The sequence below is a fragment of the Ptychodera flava genome, chromosome 12 (genome assembly GCF_041260155.1).
Source record: "Ptychodera flava strain L36383 chromosome 12, AS_Pfla_20210202, whole genome shotgun sequence".
NCBI classification, from domain to species: domain Eukaryota; kingdom Metazoa; phylum Hemichordata; class Enteropneusta; family Ptychoderidae; genus Ptychodera; species Ptychodera flava.
In genome coordinates, this window is record NC_091939.1 from 14,235,905 (window position 1) to 14,250,754 (window position 14,850).

Sequence of the window (14,850 nt, forward strand, 5' to 3'; positions counted from 1 at the left end):
TGTATTTTTGTTCTGAATTAATCTAAGCTTTGGTAGCTAAATGTTGCCGGAGAATGAGCTTTCACAGACGTGTAGTCTCCCTTATTTAAATTAAAGCTGAAAGCGACAGACCATTCAGAGTAAAAATGCCCACTCTGAATTACTGATTTCTCTGAAATTTTCACTCTGAATTTTCTGTCACTTTCTGCTTCAATTTTTCATCCCCCCTTGCATCTGATGAGGGAGACTTCACGTACTTTGAAAGCTTATACCCTTGTAACATGTAGTTGATCATAGCCTGCTACCAAACAGTAAATTATTTTGTATTGTAGCTCAACACGTCTCTTGTACTTAGCAACTGGTTTTTAAATTTGCTGTCAGCTAAATAGGTGGAAATGCAGCATTGTCCTACAATTTGTACATCCAAAGGTTTTTCTTCAAAACAGCCTGTACGAATCCAATAATATTTGGATTACAGGTCCCAAGGGATTACCCTAATCAGATATGTTCAAATTATGATGAAATATTCAAATTTATATTTTTGAGGCTAATTTTGCTATTTCTTTGCAAAAATCTTCTTCTATTTTACTGACGTCTTTAATATTTGGTAAACATGTCCCAAAGAATGACCATCGTCAAATGTGTCCTAATTGTGATGAAATTTTCAAATGTTTATATTTCATGGCAATTTTTGTCATTTTTGGTCAAAAAATCTTTAAAAAATCTTTTTCAAAACTGCTAATCGAACAGCTTTGATATTTAGGACACAGATCTCTACTGATAGTCTTTTTCAGATTGTACAAATTATGAAGAAATTTGCATTTTGTGTTTCTAGGACATTAAAGACATTTCAGACATTTTTAAGACATTAGGGATTACCAAAATGTGATATATTCAAGTTATGATGAAATGTACATGTTTTTTTCATTTTAAGGGGGATTTTTACCATTTTCGGTGGAAAAAAAATTATATAAAAATTAATTGCAGGGTACACCACAATTTGAAAGGTCTTTACAAATATGTTTTAAATTTCTGAGAAGTATATTTTCGAAATGTCACCCATTTATTTCAGGGTCTATTTAAAGATATTACAAACAGACAAACCTTTTTGTTTATGAAGGACTTTGTTGGACAAGGAAATAGGTTTTACCCTGCCAAGGACCCACTTTCCCCACTTTCTGCATGTTGTGCCTTACTGTGACACTTTGACAACTTGACATGTTGTGTTTACTTTAGTGTGGACAACTATATACCATGTGCACCAGAGAAGCCTTGACTAACTTCTTTTTTCTTCAAAATTTACTATTGTCTATACAAGAGGAAATGTCTTTAAGAAACTATCTTACAAAAATGGAGTATGCATTTCATACATATACGTCTTTTCAAGACAATAAGTATGCCAAATTTTGAGCTTTTTCAGATGATTTTTGTACGTTTTAAACAAGTATGAACATAAAACGTAATCCACAATATGGTGATTTTTATTGCTTATGTTTTTGATAGGAAGGTGTTAACACTGTTGGTTTTTCCTCTGACAAATTTACATACAAAGTTGCAATGTTTATCCATTTTACAGTAAATTATTGTATTTTACTCTGGAAATGTTTCGTGTATTTTTAGAATAAATAATTTTACAGGAAATCAATGGTCTGTTATGTTATTTCAAGGCTTTGAACATCCCGTGAACGCCAACATTAAAGGTGTTCAACAAGCGCGCATCATGTGTTCTAGCCTTTAACACACTTATCGTTGAACGGCGTCCATGCGTTCAAAAGTGTTACAGCCCTTTGAACGCGTAAAAGCGTTCAATTTTTTGAACACATTTCCTGTGCAACGTGTGTTCAGATATGGAACACCATGGTGTTCAATATAATGTCTGATGAACACGTAGCGTTCAAAATCTGCACACGTGTGTTCAAAAATTGAACGTTGGTTGAACACGTAGTGTTAAATTTCTGAACGTCTGGAGGCGTTCAAAAAGTGTTACAAAAAGGCGTTTAATTGGTGTTCTATCCTTGAACACTTCACTTTACAGTGTAGGTTCTTGTTCTGCTCCCTATTTGAACGCTTTGAGCAGTCTAGTAATTAGCCTGCCAACACAACCTGTGCATGTGTACTGTGCATTTGTACGCGTTGACAAATGCATGGCTTTCAGTCTAGACACTAATTCTATCATCAATTATGGTATATACGTATACAGACCTTGTTGAAAAGTTGAATTTTGTGTGTGTTTCAGCATGCTGTGGGGGAGATGTAGTTTATAGATTGAAAAGCAGTATTAAAAAAACAACATCAACTGTTGCAGCTTCACTCCCCTGTTATCCCCTGTTACAAGGTCAACAGAGTCCGTGGTATTCATACTATTTTTGACTTTTTTGAAATAATAGTCACGAAATGCTATAAAATGATTCAAAATTCTTTTGACTAAGCAATAACCGCCGCCGCTAGGTGGGTGTGCACGAGACTTTGGTACAATTACTACAATGCGCGACATTTAGCACGAGCCGATAGGCTTGTGCCATGTGGAGCGAATTGTACCAAATCGAGTGTATACCCGACTGCGGCGGGGGTTATTGATATTTAGAGATTATTTATACGCAATAAAGCACCCCAGCGATGGTATATCACGATATTTTTGATCAGTTCGCGACATATATACACTCGCTTTCGCTTATGCATATACGTCGTGAACTGGTCAAAATCGAGTGGTATACCGTCGCTGGGTGTGCTTCATAGCTGTTATATCATAAGAGTATATTGAAATTCTGGGATGAAACGTCAAAAAAGGATTTTTGCACTTGCCGGGAGTTCGCGTGTGTGCCAACCGTGGTATATCGCGAATATAAACTTACCACCCTTCTTATCACTTCTCGACCAATCAGATCGCTGCATTTGCGCCATCAATATACTGGTATGATATAATGTACAAAATACTGTAAAAATTCTCAAAGTTAATACAGCTACTGCCATTATAAATGCCGATAGAATGATACATATTAATAATTCGATTTAAGGAATATTCCTATAAAATGAGAATAAAACTACAAGCTCTACACCATTGATATTTATGGACATGAAGCGACCAATGACGGCACATCCTGAACTTATTAAGTATGCGCATATCTAATTCTGGGCTAGAAAAGTGTGTTAGAGGTGTATATTTTAGCGGGAAGCCATTATGGGAGAAAAGTTTGCTGCAAAATAATCCCGTGGCCAGGATAAAATCTGACCTCGATTTACCAAATATGACTATAAATTATGGACGGACCATCAGATCTTTGGAGGGGGGGTGATCAAATACAGAAAAAAAATCAAAGCAAAAGTTAGGAAAAACATCTTCAGACTAGTTTGCAAAATAAAAAAATAAAATCAGAACGCAAATGTAAAAATATCTGCAAAATTCTTTAAAATCTTGAATATTTTGAGATGTTACGAACAGGAAGCAACTACTTGTGTTGCACATACTCTTTAAACTGGAAGTTGCGATCATTTCATATTTCAAGGAATTTTATATCTCTGATCACTTGAAAAATTATAAAATTATGAAGTCAGTTTTCCGTTTGTTTCCTACATACAAATTTAGAATGTACCAGGTAAAACAGGTAAACCACTGAAACTATATAGTAAAGTTATCAAAACAGAAAGTTATATTTTACTTTTAAGATCACAATGTACACATACAGGCCGATTAAGCAGTTCATTCACTTTGCACAGTATTTTCTTGAAACTAGGCAAGAATGGGTGAACAAGTAGTAGAAATATGCCCATAATGATGAAACACCAAATAAAAAGGCATTTTCAGTTCGTTTCTTTCTCAAAAACAGTTTTAGTATGACTGCTACAAACTTTCCTTATCATTTACCAATACGATATGTAATATGCCACCTATCCAGCAAAACACAACACAAAAATACATGAAAGGGTTGAACTTCAGGTTGTCGTATAGCAGACACTGAATGAATGTGCAAGACTAATCAAAGTAATTGGCAAAAACAAAAAGATCAACCACACATGTTTATGTGCAGCAAATGCTAAACGACATTTTTTCTGAAATATCAATCAAAACTTTCAGTGTCAGTTTTGACAGAGCCAAATACCTGAAAACTTTATACAAATAGAGCATTGCATAAACACTATCTACACAACTATATGAAGACACCTTTAACCTTAGGAAGTCTTTGGGAATATTTTCAATTTGCTTAGAAAGGCGTGGATTCAATCGATTAGTTTCATCCGACTTTAGCGGCGGTCGAACTGTGGAGTTAACCCGTGCGGGACCCTTTTACTATAAGGGTATAAACCGCCGGCATTCATGTCACCCGTCATCGTAATTTTGTCAACAGATCAAGCACACCTTTGTGTGGAAGAGGAAATTTCTCAGTATAACACAATCAATGATATCAACCATTCGAACATGCTATTGATATTACGAGTCACTTGGTGTGGTGTAACAGTGTTCAAAGTCAGTCGCATTCACAAATCCGACCTACCCAAAACCAACTTGCCCGATACAAACTCACCCAAAACCAACTCGTCCGGTACAAACTCTTCTGATACAAACTTCTCCGAAACCAATTTGAGTGAACCGTCCTGACAAATCATCGACTCCAAATAACGTCTGATCACATTCTCCATGTGGTCTGTCAGACGCGATATTCACGACGCATGACAGGGCCGTACTCTGCTGGCAGTACGGTCCGTAGTCGGTGAATAAAAATTGTTCTTTGTGTCTCATTTGATGAAGTTAATTGTTGTATTGTTCGAAACAATGCTCAGAAATGGTAATATGACAGAACATGACCTTATCATGATAAGTCCCAGTAGACGTATACCATTTAGGACATAAGTTTGTGTCCTGAACCCCGGCGTCGCTCACGTTGATTGGTAGGTTTTATGTCCCTGTGTCCCATCTGCGTTCATTCATTGGCTACCTATATGTCCTCAAGTCTCATTAATATTTACTGTTCCGAATGCAACTCATTCATTGGCTGCCTTATGTTCTTGTCCCTGCCTCACTTTCGAGTGCACGTTACTTGTCTCGCTCTACCATGTGCTCATTACTGTAACGCATCTGCGAGCCTAGGCAATCATTACCAGACAGCTAGAGCGTAGTCGCAAGGCTCGTAGATGCGTTACAGTAATGAGCACATGGCAGAACGAGACAAGGAACACCCGAAAGTGAGGCAAGGACAAGAACATATGGCAGCCAATGAATGAGTTGCATTCGGAACAGTAAATATTAATGAGACTTGAGGACATAAAGGCAGCCAATGAATGAACGCAAATGGGACATAGGGACATAAGACCTACCAATCAACGTGAGCGACCCTGGGGTTTAGGACACAAATTTATGTCCGAAATGATATACGTCTAATTCAACCAAACAGCACGTCAGCAGTCAGCAGTAATGAAAATGATATATATTTGCGGCTTTCTGATTTGGAATACTGTATACGCACTGTGAATATTATGTTGGTAGTTTTCTTCAACCTTTCATCTCTTTCCACTGCTTCACTTCCTATTCCATGAATACTCGACATTGAGGAGTTTGTCAACCATAGCACCATTTATTGTTACGCGGAGGTGGACATGCTAAATGTACCAAGAGCAGCTGCTGATAATCACGATGTAGTACATGAAACTATCAGTGCCACGCGAACACAATTAGAAACCCTCCGTATTGAACTTGAGAAAGCAACAGATGCCCTGAAACTTGATGATTACTGTCAAAACAGTAATAGTGACATTGAGGATGAACCTGAAGATTATGAGGACCTGGTGCAGTACTTTGTTGATGTTGAACTATTCTATATATAAAACCAAACAGACATGAAACTGGCTGTAATTTGGTCTTGATCAGTTTAGTCTTCAGGTATTTTTGTGCATTCTCTCTGAGTCTCAGTAAAATTTACACTGAGATGTCACCAAAAAACTCCATTTCCACTGATTTATAAACTTTAATTTTCGCCTTGCAAGAGGGGGGAGGGGTATTGCGAGAGGGGTGGTACCCCCTCGTTCGCTGCTCTCACACGTTGCCCGCCCGCTGCGCTCGCTCGTAGCAATTACCGCCTACTTTATTTATGTACCCGCCTACTTTTAAAAGCAAGGACAACACTGCATTATACATTTGCATTTGAGCACAACAATGAATAGCTATGTTATGGTGGGTTGAAAGAGCTGGAGGGGCAAGGACTGTCAATATTTAAAGATAAACCAAATGGATATCGCTTGTCAACTTTGCTTTATGTTATGATAAAGTAGGTAGGACTGTAAATAGGCAGGACTCTGTGGGTTACGGTGGGCAAAAACACTCACACACCAATTTTCCCACTTCGGGAAACAGTTTGAAATGTACATGTAACTGTATAACCAAATGAGAACCTAGCTGACATCCTGTGTGTTTTGAGTTTGATCTGCAAGATGATCTGCAAGATGATCTGCAGCACTTAGCAATACTATCAGCTAATCACTTAGCCATATGTAGGTTGGGGTTATGATGTACAATCTGCCTTTACTTATATAGATGTAAAAAATACAGTTTATTTAGAAAAAATATACATATCGTGACTCACTTGCAATTGGAAAAAAATAATCAATTTACAATCGTAAAATCAAAATATTATAATCTGATTAGTAACTACAAGTGCTACAGCCTTCATATTTGGTAGGATGAGGCATCACATCCTGAACCTCATTAATTATACGTCAAATAAAATATTGTTGATGTTGACTATGACATGTAAGGAGAGATTCGATGTTTGTTGGGCACTTTACTACACGCACCATCATTTTGAGAAATACCTGCCCCCCCCCTTTCTGTAATTTTTGTTCAGTCCCTTACTGTAATAACCTAGACCAGTAGATGTAGAATTCGCGAACACACATATCGCAGGTAACCATTTCATGCATTCAGAAGGCGCAATCGTGATTTATCAGACAGACTGTAGATGGGTCGATAAAGTAAATAGGAGAAAATGCATCTATTACTAGCTTCAACTGCAGAACGTGAATCGTGAAATTTTCATGTGGCACGTGGCTCATGGCGCTTCAATTAGGCTTACACCCTGGGGACAACCGTGATCTACGCGGATGCTGTTCCATCGAATACCAGATGTACGTGTCCCCCTGGCACTCACTCCTATTTGGCACTCGAAGGAAATTCGGCGAAAGATAATTAACAACGGTCGTCACTTTCGAGGGGCCAGTGCACATAGCCATTTTCATTTATTTCCAAATGATAATTAATATGCTAACTACGAAATGAAAAATCCCAATTATATATGAATCAGTGTAAATACAGCCAATAGGGACCACGCTATGTCAGTGTTCAATCTTTGCCAAACATTTTAGGTTCGTTTCAAAAAAGACGACCTTTTGGTAAAAACCGCGAAAATTATTCTTTACACGATCCTTACTGCTTTAATTACTTAAAATCGCTTACACTAGTCCAAAATTATTATCCTTATGTGATGCGAATTCAAAGGTCGTATGGGACCCATACGACCAATGTAAACACTGTATCCAAGGTACGATGGTGATTGATGAAAGTTAAAACATGTCTGTCATAATCTACATCGTATAATTTAAATGTTGCAGCTATGGTGATGAGGTGCATCTAGATATCGTGCACGAATTACATTGATTGTAAACAAGAAATCGAACAGGTGCAGTTTCGACGACTGTTTCCCTTTAAAACCTGTAAAACAGTGGTAAAAACCATGCAGTGAACCCCGTGTCCGGACAGAATGGACCATGACAGAGTTCGAGGTTACACACGCCCATGTACCTCGGTAGGCCTACTTGACCTGGTGAAATGTCGAGCATTAGCTATGCTGCAAGGTGACTTTGAAACTTTTTTGATACGAAAACACCCAGAATCGGGCGACTTTTGTACCCTTTATCTATTGCATGATGACAACATCAACTAAATATCAAGCGATATACTTGTGAAAATCTGGATGGCTAGTTAAGCAAAAAGAAATTGCCAATATGTCACGAACTTGTTCTTTTTGCTCTGCAGGTTTCGCAGAGTAGATATAGTCTGCCGTAGTACATGCATTCACCTACACGCTGTCAGAAACACCATTCTGTGTACAGTTATAGCTTCTTTTCGTGATACCGCAGAGGTCCGGTCCCGCCAACTGGTAAAATTCATCAATTTTACAAAGCATCACAATACATGTTTCGAAGGCTGACGTACTGATTTTACATATTCTTGACCTTGACATAAAATTTGGAGGGGAAAGTAGAGCTGTTCTTCACTGCCCTCCCACTGGCATGTGCGCAAAATATGCCCTCCCACTGAATATGATGCCCACTGCCCTCCAGCATCAGAGAGGTTCCGAGAGACTCAATGCGAAATACCATAGGTAATTAGTTTATCTTCTAAATATACTAAAAACAATCAGAAGCACAGAGTATACAGATATATACATCTAAGATCACCAGGAGAGCATTAATGATTCGAGATGATTTCAAAAAAAGTCCCATCGACAGTCTAGAGGTGGCATGGAAAATCAATACTCTTAAAGGTTCACCCTCAACTAACCGTGGCTTTTGAAAGTTGGTCTGTCAAGGTAGAGTGCGCCCTGGGGACAGGTGTTGGGGCTCTTTGCACTGCCTTTCTGATCTACTGTTTGCTGGGGTTCATTTTGAAGATCTTGAGAAAATAAAGTTTCCCAATAGAGTTAACACAAAGTCGCTGGTTATTTTGAATTTCAAAAATCGGTAAATTTGGGATAACTTGTTTCCATCGTACCAAAGTTTGCACCTCCTTGGTTTGTAAGCTTATTCATGATTTTAAAATTAAAGAGAATGGAAGAACTTTTCCAAAGTGTGCAAACCAGTCTGCTCGATAATGAAAGCGTGTGCAAACCTGAACAGCGGCTAGAAAGTATTGTTTACATATGTTTTCACATAAGGAACTTTCCAGTTGATCAGCCGATAGTAGTTTTGAATGGTCATCTCCGTGCACTAATTCGCAAACCGGAGTGCTCCTGTCACGAGGGTAAGCCCGAATTCCTCCAAGACCTTTCAAAATCTCAAATAAAAAATCTTACACCTCGCGGTTGTTAATCACGTATTCACGAAACATCAAATACTATATATTTTTCATTAAAACACCAAGATCTAAATTGCAAGATTATTTCTATTTCCATTTGAAGTTACCGAATGTGCTTACAAGCAGGTTTTCACAAGCAACATAATTAATTGATTTATTTCGACATTTTCAGACATTACGTACTGAATGGTCATGAATGGTCAACGGAAAGAATTCCTTATAGCCCCAAAATTTTTTTCTGAGTTAGGATATACAACACTTATAAGTATGCTAATCCTAAAACCAACCCTAACCCTAATTCTAAACCCCTCCAAAAGTTGTATTTGATGTGTTTCTTCAAAGGAAAGTCCGCGATTAAAGTGATTTACAGCTATTAGGGGCCTAAAGGAACTCTTGCCATGACAATAACATCATTAATTGTAACATTTAAATACTGTTTGGAGGTAATTTCAAGGTTTTCATTGATATTCATGATCGGAACAATAATTCTATATTAAACTCGTATCCATTTTGTAAATGATACCATACCTTAAAGCAATTGTTTAAGAACCTACGTTTTTACAATCGTCCATCCCTTCCTCTTCCCTACTCTCGTTCGTATAAAGAAACAAACAGGCATAGAAAGGAAAATGTTGATCTTTGGCGACTGTATCCTCTAAGAAATGGGTCTAGTCTGTATAGTTGCAGTGGAATCTTGGATGATGAGTCTTTGCAAGTTTCTACAGTGCAAGTTTCGACCGAGAAAGATCTCCGGTGCCCGAACGCAAATCCGAGCTGACCAGAAAAGACCAGAAAACACACTATTTAGAAGAAATGAAAGGAAGCAGATAAAAATTCCCTTTTTTATAGAACGATGGGGTATCGGCAAGTTTACCAATACGAAGAACCGGCAACCAACCACGGCGACGACGACGACGACGACGACGACGACTGCCAGGACTGAATACGACAAAATGATCCAAAGAATTCGACCAACAGACTTCAGTGCGTATCGATCAAATCAGTGTATTAGTCCTTTTGGGCGGGCCCTTGTTTTATTAGCTGAACCATAGACCCTAGGGATTTCTATAGTCTATGGCTGAAGGGAGCAATTTAAAAAACACCCGACCTGCGTTTCTGACAGAGAAGTGCCACAATGACGTACAAGTCTAGTGACATGCTGCTTGTTAGTGATAACACTATTTATTGTTATAAATGTCATTTAATCATCCGATCATTTGGAAAATATCTTGTGATTTTCAGTCGATATGATCTTGCAATACACCCAGCACTTGTGAGACTGAAAAGTGCGTAATAAGGTACTGATGATGGATATCTTACACGAAGTCTATTCAGTGTCCTCACATATTGCTTTCTTACCTTGTGGAAGTCCTTTGCCGAAGAAACAGGCAATCAGTAGCGACAGAAGAAGTCCTGAACGAAAGAACCGTGTCCCTGCCATACTTCTGCAGTTCGACAGGAACATGTACATGACAATAGCCAATTGATCTCTGGATTCATTCACAGGTCTGATATGAATATCTCGGATGTGCCCCTGAACATGTGTATGACATTGTCCATGCAAAGGGTGGCGGGTAAGGAGAGAAAGGGTCATTATTATGCCATTATGCAAATATTTCACATCTATATACGCCTTGATTAGGGTCTTCTCCAATCATGTGTCCTTGAACCCCCCCCCCCCCGCCCCCGGAAAAACTCAACGCTTATATGCCTGGCATTTTGATGCTAACTTTTTACCCCCACCACAGCATAAGACAAAACCTACAGGCAGCCTCTTTCTTGTATCACTGACAACCAGATGAACAATCCTGAATCTGAAAAGGGGCAGGGGTTATTTTCGGCCGAAAAAATTGTTTCTGGTCCTTGAAATTCAGCAAAAATGGTGCGACGACGCGGCTTTCTTTTCTTTTTTGCCTTTCTTTTTTTTATTCCTACCAATGCTGGTTTGGCACTATTGAAGCAACAGTTATTGCCTTTTATCACTGACTGCATTATATTTCCGTTTTCTTTTTAGCATTTTTGGACATGCAACCAGGGATATCAAGGATAACTGTACTGATGGGTACACCTACCTCCCCAAATAAAAGCCATGAAGGGCATGTTCTGCCTGAAATGACACTCGCGGTGACCAGAAAGCAATTTTACCTCATTTATAAAAATATCAATGGAAAACAAAGGGTTAACAACATGTAAATATTCAATGCCAACGAGGACTAATGCGACTCGAATCAAGGATTTAGGACTCTCCCTTTACTTATTTTTTTATTTTATAACACTCATCCAACAGGCGAACCCAATTACAGGATGAGATACCATAACCCACTACCCAATGGAGCAATGAGGAGTAAAGTGCCTTGTCCAAGGGCACAACGCCATGCTGGAGTGCCTCCTAAAACTCTGCTTCCAGAACCGCTCGTTCAACTACAGTAATCACAGCTATAGATTGAACTTCGTTTCAACAGGTAGTATTTCAGTCTGGTATCACAGTATTTACGAATCTAAGTCTTAAAAGCAGACTTTTGTATACTTGTAGGTAAGGAGAGACTTCGCAAGAGAAAAGTTCTTGATGTATTTTCGCAGGTTTTGCAGAGAGAGAGAGTCCATCAGTGGATAAACGGTGATGAAGTCACGGCAATATTGGCCGATATATTTCAGATAGACAAAGCCCTTGAAATACATGTATTAGAAAATAACTCAACTATTGACAGGAAAACACGTCAGAACGCCATTCAAAACTTGAAACTGTTGCAAAGGTCCATACAAAGTTGAGGTACAAAATAATTTTGTATATGACGGGCTTACTTCATGTGCACTTTGATTGGACAGCAAGGGGTTTATTTCACCTGTTTCGCGAAAAATGTATACGGAGCATTCGAACAGCTGGCTACACTTCATTGATGGTGGTTTCTTTACCGAGTAATTCACAGATTACCTAAACCCACTTGATCTAGATGTAAAATTAACAACCAAGGGACGTAGTAAGCTTACAGTCTCGCATGCTAGACCTCGAACCTGTGTCTGCGCTTGATTCATGATTGCTCAGCTAACGCAAGGCTACAACTGTTGCTATTTTAGATTTTCTCAAAGATGGCTGGAAAACAAAACAATTCGAGCGACTGGTTCCGAAACACTTTATAAACATATAACCGCTTTTCCCGGGGACCCAGATCACATGACCAGGGTCAAGGCACTATCTATTCACCGGTGTCTCGCCATATTTCCCGTGATCATGACACCACATTGATAGACTCATTATACCGCATCACTAACAAAAGTAGAAACGATGTGTGAAGTTGCCTTCATTTTCCTTTAGGGGGCGGTCATTATTTACGGCCCGCGGGGGCCGGGGGGGAGGTCGGAGTAGTTTCATCAGAAACTCCGAAATTTCGAGTAACTCCGCTGTTAACCATCATAGAATAGAGTAACCCCGTCTCTAACGCAGAAATTTTGACCAACCCCCTTAGAAAAGTAAAATATCAATACATGTATTTATAAAATTTACAAAAATACAGCAATAGTAAAGACTTTTCGAATCCTGGTGTACCCTGCTAGATCATAATCAGTTATCTTATGACGGTTGAAAAAGGTGAAACCAACAAAATGAAATTCAAAGTGACAACAAAATACAGATATAAAAGCCCACGCTATAACCAGTATCCAGCCATATAGTATTGTTTAATTTTGATGAGTATCATGACAGGGTTTTCACTAGGATATCTGACTGGGCAGATTTGAAAGTACATGGGGAGAACACGCAAGAGACAGAGGGAGAAAGCGTCAGAGGGGGGTGTCCCCTATCTTGCGCGGAAAAGTTTGAGAAATTGATGTGTGCAATGGTGCAATCTGAGAGGTGTTGCAATTTATTTTGCAATCGGTAAAAATTGTTCGAAAATGACACTGAACAGTGAAATTTTTTATGACATTTTTGCATGATCAGTGTTTGAGTCACAATATTCAACAACCAAGCAATGACAATCCATTTTGTAGAAAACAGTTATCAGTTTGCCAGAGATTGAAGACCAAAGAATATGCAGGAATGGAAAATTTGTGACCTTGCGTCATTTTTCCTGTTGTCAGCTTCTAATGAAAAGCCTGAAGTCAATTAAACTATATGTTTCTGTGATAATGAAGGATGAACTCACAACACTTCAGTTTTGTCCTAGATCCTGAGAAAAATTTGAGAAATCGAAGTGTGCAATGGTGCAGTCTGGTGCAATCTGAGAGGTGTTTTCAATTTGTTTTTTACTAGTAGAACTGTTAGAACAGCCCAAGGGGGAGAGCACGAGAGCGGGGTGTCCCTTCCTCTCGTATCGAAAATGTTGAGAAATTTATGTGTGCAATGGTGCAATTTGAGAGGTGTTTCAATTTCTTTTGCACAAAAAATCGAGTAACCCCCTTCTTCCTCTCCACATTTTGAGCAACCCCCTTGAAGTTTTTGAGTGAACCCCCTCATATTCCTCCAATCCCCAGGCCGTAAATAACGACGGCTCCCATATATATATACGGCTCCCATATATATATATATATATATATATATATATATATATATATATATATATATATATATATATATATATATATATATATATATATATATATATATATATATATATATATATATATAGATATATATATATATGTATATATATTGGAATCTTTTTCAGTGTTTTTTCCTACAAAAGTTTTGTCATATTGTATAAAGTACTGAACAAAATCTAACCATGCGTACGTTCACCAGGGAAATTACTAATTTTGAATAGACAAAATACAGAGAAATTAATTACCATGTGAAGATATCCTTTATTTCCATGTTTGCCCTCAATAAACCATTGGCCTTGACCTCGATATTGGAAGGTCATCATATCATGGCATGAAATTCTGGTAGGAGTCACACAAATCATTAGCCATAGATGTAAATTCACATTTCCATACGTTTATTCCACTTCTTTAGTCTTCTTTAATTTCAGAACAGTTACATTTTACGAATATACAAGAGTTCTACCCAAGTAGAAAAAACTTGCAACTAAATAGCCCAAGACCTTTGATTTTGTAATGAACTTGGCCTATGGTAGATGTTCATCCATTTTGTATCTATTATTTTTTTATGTAGCTTATATAAATGTGTATTTAGGAGAGAGAAAATCATGTTTTGTGAAATGTTTTCAACTTTCACCCCCTTTTGTCACAAGAGGCTGCCCTTAACATCGTGTAATGGGTAGAGGGTAGGATATATATTTTATATTTATATACTCATACTTGCGAAAAGGCATTCTCATACATCAGGAAATTCACCTTTGCATCAAATCGCAGACTTTCAATAATTTCAGGAATTTTTTACTATATGGCAACAGTTTTCGGTCATAAAGCTATCTTTGTGATATGTCTAGCAAACTTTTCAGAAGCTACAGATTCTAGGCTTTCAGAAAAGGTATGGTTTAACTCGCTTCTTAAAATGGTACCGAAAACCTATTTGGCTCATGGACTAAGGGGAATTCGAATGAAGTGATTTATGTTGGAGTACAGAGCAGTATGAGCTTTAATACACGTAAAAAGGCTTAGAGTCAATAGAATTTGGAGAATAAAGCTGAAAGCTCTCAAGGTAGAGTGTGCCTTGAGGGCAGATATTTGGACTCACAAATTTTTACAATTCTTATCTGATCTACCACTGGAGTAAGAAAAAATTCACCATCTTGGTTAATATCGAAGTTTAATTTTCTCCACAGAGTTTACACAGGGGTGGTAGCTATTTTGAATTTCAAATATCAGTAAAATGTTCAGTAATTTGTTTCTCTGGTACCTAACTGCACGGT